Source organism: Phyllobates terribilis, unplaced genomic scaffold (assembly GCF_046119375.1).
Source record: "Phyllobates terribilis strain yellow unplaced genomic scaffold, ASM4611937v1 Scaffold_8__6_contigs__length_399053987, whole genome shotgun sequence".
In the NCBI taxonomy this organism is placed as follows: domain Eukaryota; kingdom Metazoa; phylum Chordata; class Amphibia; order Anura; family Dendrobatidae; genus Phyllobates; species Phyllobates terribilis.
Window position 1 is genome coordinate 42,684,671 of NW_027362768.1, and position 14,118 is coordinate 42,698,788.

Genomic DNA, 14,118 nt, shown 5'->3' on the forward strand with positions numbered 1-14,118 from the left:
GCCACTCCGCCCACAAGTGAACATTGCTCAGCATGGGATGAGGACAGAAGAGGAGAAAGTTTTTTTGTTTTTCAATGTGTATGTGAAGAGAATCAAGACGGAGTACATTATTACAGGATGGGGGCCAGAATGGAGATCATTATTAATGTATGGAGGCAGTTGGGGGAAATAATTGCTATAGCAGGCCAATTTGGGTACCTTATTACTATATAGTGTCAATTGGGAGACATAATTACATATTAGCAGTCAGAAAAGGGAATATACATTATATTGGGGGACATTATTACTGTATATAACCAATATACGGTAGTCTGTGTAATCACTTATTCTTCATCCTCAGGTCAGGAACTGTGCTTATGCAATACATCGTGGTGCACTTATACAATACACTGAAATGCTGTAGTGTATTAGTATGTAGTGAAAGGAACAATCTCATATGAAGACCAGAATTGAAAAAAATGCAAAGATGGCAGCTACGTGCGGCCTTCAGTAGGCTCCATGTTGTCATGACAAGTCATCGAACCAAATATTTTCAGTTTTATTTAAAGGTTAAAAAGCCGTGACTTAAGCTACTGTTTTATGAGGTAGGTTTTTCAATTCATTACGCACAGAGAATTAAAAGCAAAAATTCTTTATTGTAACTTCAATTAAATAATACTGATGTGTTTCATGTCTAATTGACTCTTAATTGACCAGATGAAATGACATATATATATATATATATATATATATATATATATATATATATATATATAGGATAGAGTGAGCTGTATCCATAAATTTTCTTATACAAATGTAAAGAAAGGTTATTAAACTTTGCAAATCAATTTATTAGTGGATTTGTCTTCATTTTTCTAAAAAAAAACAACCTGCAAAATTGCATGTAAGTGCCTTCAAAATCCTTGCTTTTCCCCAATTTATTTTCCTATATCCAACTGCATTGAAAACACATCACACTCATTTGGAGAATAAATGATGGCAGTGAAAGGGTCACATGGCAAAATAACAATATTCTACAACAGGTTTATCTCTAGAGTTACAGATGTGCTGAGTTGAGCCTTTCACTGCTGTCATCTATACTCCAAAATGAGTACATACTGATAGCAGTGCAACTAAAGTCAGGAAAATAGACTGGCAAAAAACAAGAAATTTGAATTTATTTACTCTTTAAATTTGCATAGGAATAATAAAAATGTAAAAATATATATATTTACACAGCATTGAAAAAGTATTCATACCTTGTGACATTTCCACATTTTTTCACATTACATCCACGAACATATGAATATTATTTGTATTTTATATAATATACCAACACAAAGTAGCGAATATTCATGAAATTTGAATGAAATTATACATGGTTTTCTAAATATTTTAAAGTAAAAATGTGATGTGGATTTGTATTCAGCCCCATGTAGTCTTGCACCCATAAAAAAATTCAAAGTGACCAATTGCCTCCAGAAATCACATAATTAGTAAATTGAGTCTACCTGTGTAATTTATTCTGAGATGTAATTTATTTCCAGGTGTAATTTATTCACAGCTGTCCTCAGATGGCCTCAGAGGTTTGTTTAAGAACATTAGATATCAAATAACATGAAAACCAAGAAACACACCATACAGGTCAGGGATAAAGTTGTGGAGAACAATAAAGCAGGGATAGGTTAGAAAAAAAATAACCCAAGCTCTGAACATCTCATGGAGCACTGCTCAATCCATCATCCAAAGATGGAAGGAGTCTAGCTCTGGCACAAGTGCAAAACTACCAAGACATGGTTGTCCACCTAAACTGACATCCCAAGCAAGGAGAGCACAAGTTAGAGAAGCAGTAGAGAGGCCCATGGTCAATGCGGAGGAGATGCTGAGATTAACATCACAGATGGAAGAATATCTGCACAGGAGAACTATTAGTGGTACACTCCACAAACCTTGCCTTTATGGAAGAGTGCCAGGAAGAAAGCCAATTTTTGAAAGCAAGCCATAAAAAGTCCAGTTTGCGGCAATGTTGAGGACAAAGCTAGCATGTGGAAGAAGGTTCTCTGGTAAGATAAAACCAAAGTAGAACTTTTTGGGCTAAATGCAAAATGCTACATGTGGTGCAAAACTAACACTTCACATCACTGTAACAACACCATAGCCTTTGTCAATCATGGTGGTGGTATAACCATGCTGTGGGGATGTTTTTCTTCATCAGGGAAAGCAAAGCAGGTCAGAGTTGATGAGAAGATGAATTGAGCTAAATACAGGACAATCATAGAGGAAAACTTGTTAGAGGCTGCAAAAAACTTGAGACTGGGGTGAAGGTTTACCGTACAGTAGGACAATAGCCTAGATCAAAGCATATTCACGTGTTTGAATGACCCAGTCACAGTACAGAGCTAAATCCCATTGAGAATCTGTATTGAGATTGAAAATTACTGTTCACAGATTCTGTCCATCCATTCTCACAAAGCTAGAGCTAATTTGCAAAGATGAATGGGCAAAAATGTCAGCCTCTAGATGTGCAAAGTTGGTAGAGACATACCCCAAAAGATTTCCAGTAGTAATTTCAGTGGAAGATGGTCTGACAAAGTATTAACTTATGGGGACTGAAAACAAATGCATGGAACAATTTTCAGATTTATAATTTAAAAATATTTAGAAAACTGTATGTCATTTCCTTTACACTTCACAAATTCTTGTTATTTTGTGTTGGTATATCACATAAAATCCCAATAAAATACATTTAAGTTTGTGGGTGTAAAGGGAAAAGCATGGAAAATGTCATAGGCTATGAATACTTTTTCAATAATATACTTTTTATTAAGGGCATTTTAACAACACAAGGGAAAGGGGAAATAACATATGATAAAGACAGTAAAGTAGTATTAGGCTGTGTGCCCAAGATGCGTTTTTTAAGCGTTTCCGCAGTGGCAAGAACGCTGCAGAAACGCTTAAAAATGCATGGTAGAAGGCCTGCCATGTTCCCCAATGATAATCCGCATGTGCTGTGCACATGCTGCGAAAATTTCGGCTGCTGATTATCATTGCGGAAAAAAACGCAGCACTACCAATTATTTTGCGGAAATGCTGCGTTTTCGCCACCATTGACTTGCATTAGAACGCATGAATTCCGCTTCACTAGATAAGGACATGCGGAATGCATGCGTTCAATGTGCGGATGGTACCCAGGTCTAGAGGAGAGGAGACTCTCCTACTGACCTGGGTACCATAGAAACTGTAAAAAAAAGAATAAAATAAAAAATAAATGTTATATTTACCTTCTGACGGCCCCCGGTGCGCTCGTCCTCTCATGCCAGCAGCTTGCGATGGACTGAAGGACCTGCGCTGACGTCATAGTCATGTGTCGAGTCACGCGACGCTGACGTCGGCAGGTCCTTCAGTCCATCGCGATCTGCCGGCAAGGGAGAATGGAGTAAAGCATGACACTGGGGGCCATCGGAAGGTAAGTATAGATTTATTTTTTATTTTTAAACATTCTTTTATGGTCACACTACATAAATCTATGCTGTTTGCATGGATTTATATAGTGTGACCAAGTTGACAAGCACTTTCCAAGTGATGCTAAAAACGCTTGGAAAGCGCTTGTCAACCCGCATGCGGAAATGCATGTGAAGAACGCTTCACATCCGCATGTCGCTGGCAGGAAAAACACATGTACAATAAGCATGCGTTTTTTCTGCCAGGGAGATGCAGAAACGCTCAGGTAAAATCAGGAGCATTTCTGCATTGTGGGCACATAGCCTTACAACAGTTATATCACCCTAACAACAAAACTTTTATCTTGGAGGAAGAACCTGGGAAAGGATGCAGGAGAGAAAGGAAGGAAAGAAAGGCAGGAAAGGGAGAGATGAATGCAATGGTAAAATGGAAAACGAAAGGGAAGGATAAATGAGGAAAATAGGTAAAGAGATGTGAAAACACAATAGATCATCTACAGTATAATCATTGTTATGGCATCACAGGATTTCAGTTTAATTATATTAAAATAATAAATGATCTTTATACTTTATGGATAAAAGAAGATGTTGTTATTTGTTTGGAGAGGTATTCTTATTCAGGGAAAAGTATGCGTTCCATGAAGACCATGTAGAATAGTATTTCTTAAGAGAGTTGTTTCTTAAAGCATAGGAATGTTCAAAAGAATTGTGAATAAACATTGTATCTATAATTTCTGAGATAGTAAAAACATTAGCTGACTTCCATTTAGATGCAATAAGTAGCTTTGTTATAGCAAATGTATGAATGGAAATATGTTTTATCTTCTGTGGAAGTGTATTTGAGTCAAGAGTAGTGTTGAGCCACCCCCATAGTGTTCGGGTTCGGTTCGTCGAACACCGGGATGTTCGAGGAACTGTTCGTCGAACTGTTCGTCGAACACCTTAGAACACCGTCGAACACCGTTAAAACCAATGGCAGGCAAACAAAAACACATAGAAACACATAGAAAACACCTGCAGAGGTGTCCAAAAGCTGACAAACTGCTCAGAAGACACTCTCTTTAAAAAAGCCGGCCGGCAAATTCAGCAGCGGCATACACCGGTACCCGACAATTTAGACAAGAAGGAATAGAGCATCACACATAGATTAGATAGATAGAAACATGTCAGTCACACATATAAGAAGCACAGTGACAGTGTTGGTTACTGCACTTGTCATTTAGTGTAAAGGATTTATTAAAAAAAATATTAGTGTTTTCATGCACCGTCTCTTTAAAAAAGCCGGCCGGCAATTCAGCATCTGTACCCGACAATTTAGAACAGAAAGAATAGAGCTTCACACATAGATTAGATAGATAGAAACATGTCAGTCACATATATAATAAGTACAGTGATAGTGTTGCTTACTGTACTTGTCATTTAGTGTAAAGGATTTATTTAAAAAAATAATAGTGTTTTCATGCACTGTCTCTTTAAAAAAGCCGGCCGGCAATTCAGCAGCGGTACCCGACAATTTAGAACAGAAAGATAGAGCATCACACATAGATTAGATAGATAGAAACATGTCAGTCACATATATATGAAGTACAGTGATAGTGTTGGTTACTGTACTTGTCATTTAGTATTAAAATAAAGGATTTATTATTAAAAAAATTGGCGTGGGGTTCCCCTTAATTTTAGGCTCTAGCGGAGGTTAAGCAGACGGCTGGGGCAGATGTTTGAAGCCTGGGAAGGGGGTAATACCCACGGAGCTTCCCAGGCTACTAATATCAGCCCCCAGCTGAATACATAGCCTTTACTAGCTATTAAAATGGGGGACCCCCCAAAAAAAATGACGTGGGGTCCCCCCTAATTTAATAGCTAGCAAAGGCTAGGCAGACAGCTGGTTGCTGATATTAATAGCCCAGGAAGGGAGCCATGAATATTGTCCTCCTCCCAGGCTAGAAACACCAGCCGTCAGCCGCCCCAGAAATGGCGCATTCATAGGATGCGCCAATTCTGGCACTTAGCCTCGCTCTTCCACGCTGCCCTGGTGCGGTGGCAGGGGGTAATAGGGTTGGGGTTGATGTCAGCTTATAATGCCAGCTGACATCAAGCCCAGGTTAGTAATGGAGAGGCGTCTATAAGACACCCCCATTACTAACCCCATAGTCAAAGTTAAAAAAAACACAAACACCCAGAATAAAGTCCTTTAATTGAAATAAAGACACAATCCTTTATTGTTCTAAATTAAACCATACTTACCATCACGCCCATTCCAGCTGAAGCCAACGATCTCCTGCAATAAAAGAAAAATAATAAAGCAACCTCATCCTTACCTTTCCATGGTTCCCACGACAGCTTCAGCTCTGCTACATCGAGATGACAGGCTGGACCGCAGCAGAACGCTGCCATCCAGCCTGTCATCCCGCAGACACTGAGAAGCGCAGGCTTGCTTGCGCTGCTCAGCGTCTCTCTGGTACGACATCCAGATGAGCCGAGTTCATGTCCAATGAACTCGGCTCACCTCATGCACGTCACTGACAGCGTGGGAAAATTCTCACGCTGAAGCGCTGATTGCAGGAGAATTTTCCCACTCTGTCAGTGACGTGCAGGAGGTGAGCTGAGTTCATTGGACATGAGCTCACCTCATGCACATCACTGACAGCGTGGGAGAATTCTCCTGCACTCAGCACTTCAGCGTGAGAATTTTCCCACGCTGTCAGTGACGTGCATGAGGTGAGCCGAGTTCATTGGACATGACCTCGGCTCATCTGGATGCCGTCACAGCGAGACAGTGAGGAGCGCAAGCATGCCTGCGCTTCTCAGTGTCTGCGGGATGACAGACTGGATGGCAGCGTTCTGCTGCGGTCCAGCCAGTCATCTCGATGTAGCAGAGCTGAAGCTGTCGTGGGAACCATGGAAAGGTAAGGATGAGGTTGGTTTATTATTTTTCTTTTATTGCAGGAGATCGTTGGCTTCAGCTGGAATGGGTGTGATGGTAAGTATGGTTTAATTTAGAACAATAAAGAATTGTGTCTTTATTTCAATTAAAGGACTTTATTCTGGGTGTTGTGTTTTTTTTAAATACTTTACTAGAAATTCATGGCGGTCATGTCTAATACTGGCGTGACCCCATGAATTTTGGGCTTGGGGCCAGCTGATAATACCAAGCTGGCCCTATCCCCTTTATTACCCAGTGAGCCACCGCACCAGGGCCCTGGATGAGTTGGGTACAGCGCCAGAAGATGGCGCTTCTATGAACGCGCCATTTTCCGGGGTGGCTGCGGACTGCAATTTGTAGCGGGGGGGGGCCCAGAAAGCTTGGGCCTCCCTGCGCTGCAGATTCCAGCCCCCAGCTGCCTAGTTGTACCTGGCTGGACACAAAAATAGGGCGAAGCCCCACGTACTTTTTTTTTAATTATTTCATGAAATTCATGAAATAATTAAGAAAAAAAGGCCTTCCCTATATTGTTGTGTCCGGCCAGGTACAAATAGGCAGCTGGTGGTTGGGGGCAGCCCGTTCCTGCCTGCTGTACCTGGCTGGACACAAATATAGTGCGAAGCCCCACTTCAATTTTTTTAATTATTTCATGAAATTCATGAAATAATTAAGAAAAAAAGGGCTTCCCTATATTGCTGTGTCCGGCCAGGTACAAATAGGCAGCTGGTGGATGGGGGCAGCCGGTTCCTGCCTGCTGTACCTGGCTGGACACAAATACAGTGCGAAGCCCCACTTCAATTTTTTTAAATTATTTCAGGAAATTCATGAAATAATTAAAAAAAAATTGACGTGGGGCTTCGCACTATATTTGTGTCCAGCCAGGTACAGCAGGCAGGAACGGGCTGCCCCCAACCACCAGCTGCCTATTTGTACCTGGCCGGACACAACAATATAGGGAAGCCCTTTTTTTCTTAATTATTTCATGAAATAATTTAAAGAAAATTGACGTGGGGCTTCGTCCTGTTTTTGTGTCCAGCCAGGTACAACTAGGCAGCTGGGGGCTGGAATCCACAGCGCAGGGAGGCCCAAGCTTTCTGGGCCACCCCCGCTGCAAATTGCAGTCCGCAGCCACCCCGGAAAATGGCGCGTTCATAGAAGCGCCATCTTCTGGCGCTGTACCCAACTCATCCAGGGCCCTGATGCGGTGGCTCACTGGGTAATAAAGGGGTTAGGGCCAGCTTGGCATTATCAGCTGGCCCTAAGCCCGAAATTTATGGGGTCACGCCAATATTAGACATGACCACCATGAATTTCTAGTAAAGTATTTAAAAAAAACACAACACCCAGAAAAAAGTCCTTTAATTGAAATAAACACACAATTCTTTATTGTTCTAAATTAAACCATACTTACCATCACGCCCATTCCAGCTGAAGCCAACGATCTCCTGAAATAAAAGAAAAATAATAAAGCAACATCATCCTTACCTTTCCATGGTTCCCATGACAGCTTCAGCTCTGCTACATCGAGATGACAGGCTGGACCGCAGCAGAACGCTGCCATCCAGCCTCTCATCCCGCAGACACTGAGAAGCGCAGGCTTGCTTGCGCTCCACAGTGTCTCTCTGTGAGGGCATCCAGATGAGCCGAGTTAATGTCCAATGAACTCGGCTCACCTCATGCACGTCACTGACAGCGTGGGAAAATTCTCCTGCACTCAGCGCTTCAGCGTGGGAGAATTCTCACACTGAAGCGCTGAGTGCAGGAGAATTCTCCCACGCTGTCAGTGACGTGCAGGAGGTGAGCTGAGTTCATTGGACATGAGCTCACCTTATGCACGTCACTGACAGCGTGGGAAAATTCTCCTGCACTCAGCGCTTCAGCGTGGGAGAATTCTCACGCTGAAGCGCTGAGTGCAGGAGAATTCTCCCACGCTGTCAGTGACGTGCAGGAGGTGAGCTGAGTTCATTGGACATGAGCTCACCTTATGCACGTCACTGACAGCGTGGGAGAATTCTCCTGCACTCACCGCTTCAGCGTGAGAATTTTCCCACGCTGTCAGTGACGTGCATGAGGTGAGCCGAGTTCATTGGACATGAACTCGGCTCATCTGGATGTCGTCACAGAGAGACGCTGAGCAGCGCAAGCAAGCCTGCGCTTCTCAGTGTCTGCGGGATGAGAGGCTGGATGGCAGCGTTCTGCTGCGGTCCAGCCTGTCATCTCGATGTAGCAGAGCTGAAGCTGTCGTGGGAAACATGGAAAGGTAAGGATGAGGTTGCTTTATTATTTTTCTTTTATTGCAGGAGATCGTTGGCTTCAGCTGGAATGGGCGTGACGGTAAGTATGGTTTAATTTAGAACAATAAAGGATTGTGTCTTTATTTCAATTAAAGGACTTTATTCTGGGTGTTTGTGTTTTTTTTAACTTTGACTATGGGGTTAGTAATGGGGGTGTCTTATAGACGCCTCTCCATTACTAACCTGGGCTTGATGTCAGCTGGCATTATAAGCTGACATCAACCCCAACCCTATTACCCCCTGCCACCGCACCAGGGCAGCGTGGAAGAGCGAGGCTAAGTGCCAGAATTGGCGCATCCTATGAATGCGCCATTTCTGGGGCGGCTGACGGCTGGTGTTTCTAGCCTGGGAGGGGGCCAATATTCATGGCTCCCTTCCTGGGCTATTAATATCAGCAACCAGCTGTCTGCCTAGCCTTTGCTAGCTATTAAATTAGGGGGGACCCCACATCATTTTTTTTGGGGTGTCCCCCATTTTAATAGCTAGTAAAGGCTATGTATTCAGCTGGGGGCTGATATTAGTAGCCTGGGAAGCTCCGTGGGTATTACCCCCTTCCCAGGCTTCAAACATCTGCCCCAGCCGTCTGCTTAACCTCCGCTAGAGCCTAAAATTAAGGGGAACCCCACGCCAATTTTTTTAATAATAAATCCTTTATTTTAATACTAAATGACAAGTACAGTAACCAACACTATCACTGTACTTCATATATATGTGACTGACATGTTTCTATCTATCTAATCTATGTGTGAAGCTCTATTCTGTCTGTTATAAATTGTCGGGTACCGCTGCTGAATTGCCGGCCGGCTTTTTTAAAGAGACGGTGCATGAAAACACTATTATTTTTTTTGATAAATCCTTTACGCTAAATGACAAGTACAGTAAGCAACACTGTCACTGTACTTCGTATATATGTGGCTGACATGTTTCTATCTATCTAATCTATGTGTGAAGCTCTATTCTGTCTGTTATAAATTGTCGGGTACCGCTGCTGAATTGCCGGCCGGCTTTTTTAAAGAGACGGTGCATGAAAACACTATTATTTTTTTTGATAAATCCTTTACGCTAAATGACAAGTACAGTAAGCAACACTTTCACTGTACTTCGTATATATGTGGCTGACATGTTTATATCTATCTAATCTATGTGTGAAGCTCTATTCTTTCGGTTCTAAATTGTCGGGTACCGGTGTATGCCACTGCTGAATTGCCGGCTTTTCATGTTTCACTGTTGGCACTGTTCCCATCGATTTGGGCAATCACTGTAATGCCACAACCACCATGGCTGTGGCATTACAGTGAGTGGCAGACAATCCCTACATGATTGGTGCTCTAAATAGCGCCAGACATGCAGGACACGCTTTTGGTGCACGAACAGTTATCGAACATAACCTCGAACAGCCGAATTTTTTGCAAATCGTTCGGGTTCGTCGAACAACTCGAACACCGCCCAAAACAGCTTGAATTTGAGATTGGCGAACAGTTCTAGTCGAACACCGCTCATCTCTAGTCAAGAGATAAAAGGGCTAATTGTGGTGAAATTTTAACCATAGAATTGTTGATTTTATTCAACAATTTAAAGATCTCCTTCCATATTAACACAACTTTAGGACATGTCGAAAAGATATGAAATAAGTTGGCTTTTTGTCCGCAGTTTCTCTAATATGAATCAGCGTAGTCCACAAAAGCTTTATTTAGTCTGGCTGGTGTTAAAAAACAGCGAGACAAATTTTATAAAGTAGTTTTCATGCAAATTAGCATTTACATTAGAGTTATATGTTATTTCAATTGCTTTCTTCCACATTTCTGGGGTGAAATGTGAGTTCAAATCTTTTTCTCATTTTATCATAGGTTTTGATTTTTCAAAATGTACGTCGGAATTAAAAAAAACTTAAATGTTCATTGTGCTCCAGATATCATCATTTGTGAGATTTTCTAACATGGATATAATAGCTCTCGGGAGAAGTAAAGGTATGGAGAGCTTCTTTCTAATGTATTTCCTATGCTCAAGATAATTGTAGAATTCCTCCTCTGGAAGATTATGAAAAGTTTTTTGGGAGAGAGTTTATAATTGATTCGTTTTTGGGCCGGTAAATAGAGCAGAGCAGTTTAAGATTCCAAATTTTTCCAATTTATCGAGAGGAAAATTAGGAAGGGTAGCATGAAATAGAGATAAGTGAAGTTTTTCCAGGGGGTATCTGCTTTTGTAATTTTTTGTAATACTGTATAATTTCCTCCATAATATAATAGTGGATTTTAATAGTATGTTATCTGGTAATGGAAGGGAATGATCTAGTAAATGTGAAATGATAAGTATATCTAAAGGATAATTTCCGTTGTGTATTTTTTCCATTTCTGTCCAGCTGGTTTTTCCCTTATTTATGACCCATTTTCTGCTTTGAATAATAATATTAGCTTCAGAATAAGCCTGGATATTTGGTAGAGCTATTCCCCATTTTCTTTTATTTTTGGTTAGCAACATTTTTTCAATTCTCGGAGCCTTTTTTTGCCATATATAATTTGACAGTTGTTTATGAAGGAATTTAATCCATATTTCTGGGACTTGAATCAGAATTCTTCTGAAAATATACTGTAATTTAGCTAGTATAATCATTTTGTAGAGAATAATCCTACCCAGCCACGAAGTGCTAGATTTATCAAAGTTGTCAATGCTTATTTGGATTTGTTTTTGCAATATGTTTAAGTTCTCACCTAGGATTTTATGTAAAGGGTTAGTTATTTTGATTTCCTAAATAAGGAATATGGGATTTTGCCCATGAATTGGAAAACTCCCTTTCCATTATTTTTTTTTAATTGAGAATCTAGGAAAAAAACTTAATTTTTTTGATTTTTTGCCATTTATTTTATAATAGGTATAATAACAATGGTGGCAATTAGGGATTCTTTTGGGAATAGGCCATCATTGGTGGCTTGATTAAACATAGAAGTTAGGGGGGTAGAGAGATGATGCCTAAACAATTTATAATAGTCTTGGGTATTCCATCAAGTCCAGGGGATTTTTTTATTTAATTTCTTGATGGCAATATCAGTTTTGTTAGTAGAGAAAGGGGAATTTAGTAATTTAATTTGTTCTGAGTTTAATTGCGAGAGTTTAATTTTTGAAAGGAATTGATTTATTCCTTTAATATTTGGTTGGGTAGTTTATCTTCTTTCAGATTGTATAAGGAAAAATAAAATGTAGCAAATTGTTCCGCTATATCTTGCGGGTGTACGTAGGTGATTCCATCTTTCTTAATGGAAACGACTCTTGATTTTACAACACCTGGCAAAAATTATGGAATCACCGGGCTGGGAGGATGTTCATTCAGTTATTTAATGTTGTTGAAAAAAAGCAGATCACAGACATGGCACAAAACTAAAGTAATTTCAAATGGCAACTTTAGGGCTTTAAGAAACACTAAAAGAAATCAAGATTAAAAATGTGGTACTCAGTAAGGGTAATTTTTTTCAGACTAAGCCAAGGGAAAAAATTATGGAATCACTCAATTCTGAGGAAAAAATTATGGAATCACCCTGTAAATTTTCATTTCCAAAACTAACACTTGCATGAAATTAGATTTGCTCGTTAGTCTGCATCTAAAAAGGAGTGATCACACCTTGGAGAGATGTTGCACCAAGTGGACTGACATGAATAATGGCTCCAACATGAGAGATGTCAATTGAAACAAAGGAGAGGATTATCAAACTCTTAAAAGAAGGTAAATCATCAAGCAATGTTGCAAAAGATGTTGGTTGTTCACAGTCAGCTGTGTCTAAAATCTGGACCAAATACAAACAACATGGGAAGGTTGTTAAAGGCAAACATACTGGTAGACCAAGGAAGACATCAAAGCGTCAAGACCGGAAACTTAAAGCAATATGTCTCCAAAACAGGAAATGCACAAGAAAACAAATAAGGAACGAATGTGAGGAAACTGGAGTCAATGTTTGTGACCAATCTGTAAGAAACCGCCTAAAGGAAATGGGATTTACATACAGAAAAGCTAAACATAAGTCATCATTAACACCTAAACAGAAAAAAACAAGGTTACAATGGGCTAAGGAAAAGCAATCGTGGACTGTGGATGACTGGATGAAAGTCATATTTAGTGATGAACCTCGAATCTGCATTGGGCAAGGTGATAATGCTGGAAATTTTGTTTGGTGCCATTCCAATGAGATTTATAAGGATGACTGCATGAAGAGAACATGCAAATTTCCACAGTCATTGATGATATGGAGCTGCATGTCAGGTAAAGGCTCTGGGGAGATGGCTGTCATTACATCTTCAATAAATGCCCAAGTTTACATTGATATTTTGGACAGTTTTCTTATCCCATCAATTGAAAGGATGTTTGGGGATGATGACTTTATTTTTCAAGATGATAATCCATCCTGCCATAGAGCAAAAACTGTGAAAACATTCCTTGAAAGAAGACCCATAAGGTCAATGTCATGTCCTGCAAATAGTCCGGATCTCAATCCAATTGAAAATCTTTGGTGGAAGTTGAAGAAAATGGTCCATGACAAGGCTCCAACCTGCAAAGCTGATCTGGCAACAGCAATCAGAGAAAGTTGGAGCCAGATTGATGAAGAGTATTGATTGTCACTCATTAAGTCCATGCCTCAGAGACTGCATGCTGTTATTAAAGCCAGAGGTGGTGCAACAAAATACGAGTGATGTATTGGAGTGTTCTCTTGTGTGTTTATTTTTCATGGTTCCATAATTTTTTCCTCAGAATTGTGTGATTCCATAATTTTTTCCCTCTGCTTGGTCTGAAAAAATTACCCTTACTGAGTACCACATTTTTTATCTTGATTTCTTTTAGTGTTTCTTAAAGCCCTAAAGATGCCATTTGAAATTACTTTAGTTTTGTGCCATGTCTGTGATCTGCTTTTTTTCAACAACATTAACCAGCTGAATGAACATCCTCCGAGCCTGGTGATTCCATATTTTTTGCCAGGGGTTGTATATGTTTTTTCTTAACTTTATTAGCCATGAGTTTAGTCATTTTATTATGTGAATAATAATGATTAAGTTTGATGTAATTCATAAGTTTGTCATAATCATCCATATACATGGATCTAAGTTCAGCTTCAAGACTTAGGATGCTAAGGTGTCACGGGTGTGTCAGAGGTGATAGACAGTCGTGTCGCCCTGTGTAACGGGTCTGGGAGGCGGAACCTCTGAGCAACTTATATAATGGGGCAGTCCTTGTAAGGAAGTGGGTGGCGACCAGGGAAGACAGGCAGGCGGTCACAGCAGGTGACCGGGACAGTCTCTGGGCAAACGGGCAGGAGGTAACGGCAAGTGACCGGGACAGTCTCTGGGTAAACGGGCAGGAGGTCACAGCAAGTGACCGAGACAGTCTCTGGGTAAACGGGCAGAAGGTCACAGCAAGTGACCGGGACAGTCTCTGGGTAAACGGGCAGGAGGTCACGGCAAGTGACCGGGGCAGTCTCTG